The sequence below is a fragment of the Palaemon carinicauda genome, chromosome 3, assembly GCF_036898095.1.
Source record: "Palaemon carinicauda isolate YSFRI2023 chromosome 3, ASM3689809v2, whole genome shotgun sequence".
Lineage (NCBI taxonomy): Eukaryota > Metazoa > Arthropoda > Malacostraca > Decapoda > Palaemonidae > Palaemon > Palaemon carinicauda.
In genome coordinates, this window is record NC_090727.1 from 51,062,124 (window position 1) to 51,063,285 (window position 1,162).

Genomic DNA, 1,162 nt, shown 5'->3' on the forward strand with positions numbered 1-1,162 from the left:
TATTTGGCATGACGAGAGCTCTTGCCCACAAGAATTTTTTTTTTTTTTTTTTTTTTTTTTTTTTTTTTTTTTTTTTTTTTTTTTTTTTTTTTTCATACTTCCTCCCTCACATTAGCAATACTTTCAAACAGTTTATTGTTCAACAACTGCATTTTTTAGCAAGTCAGAATGAGGGTAAAAAAGAAGAACCAATAAAAAACCGACAAACGTTATGATAATAATGTGGTAAAAGAGTATGAAAAGGATAAGAAAAAGTTGATGATTTGAAGGAAAGAGAGAAATTGAAGAGAAGAATTCAACACTAGACCAAAGAAAGCCTGTTGCGGTTTAGCTGGATAACCGGGGGACGTCAGTGACAAGATACTCTCTTTCTATCCTGCCCTGTCTTGGAACCCCAAACCGAGAGGTAGTCCTGAATCGGAAGACACCGAAGAGGAAGGATCCTCTACGGAGTCGATTTCTTAGGGCTTGACCCGAAGCAGGACTCTCGGAAATCCGAGTTTCTTTACTTGAGGTTACCCAGGACGATACAATAACCATTGACATTACTGCTCAAAAAATGTTTTCCATATCAACAAGTTTTATTATTTTATGCAACGTTTATTAATTTATTTCATAGATTCATAGTATTTGGTATAGGTTAATGATTATGAATTTAGATGCTCTTAATATTAACTATCATCACAGCTACGTAGGAATTTCAAAGAATTTTTATATCAAATAATTCAGTAGTGTTAATCAAGAAGCCTGGGGTGTCATCAGGCCAAAAATCCTATTCCCAAAGAAATACACGTACCAAAACATTATGATGTTTTCGATGTAAAGAATTCTTAAGAGGAAATTTATTCCGTTATTTAAACTGAATACGATTAAGAAGAAGAGAAATAAGTGATATGGAGCTTGAGATCACAAACTCCACTAATAAGTGGAGGCCTACGTGACTCCACCCAAACAAACTGTTTTTCTTAGGCCTTTTGGAATAATTGTAACACCAAATATTGATTATGGATACAAATGATCATGTTTTGTATAGAATTTCTTGGACACACAACTTAATTAAGATTGTATTGTATTAAAGAAAATTTTTCTAATACTAATATTCCTGCTGTAAACATCGTTGGTATTTTACCATTCAACAACTTCAACTGAAAACATAGTACGA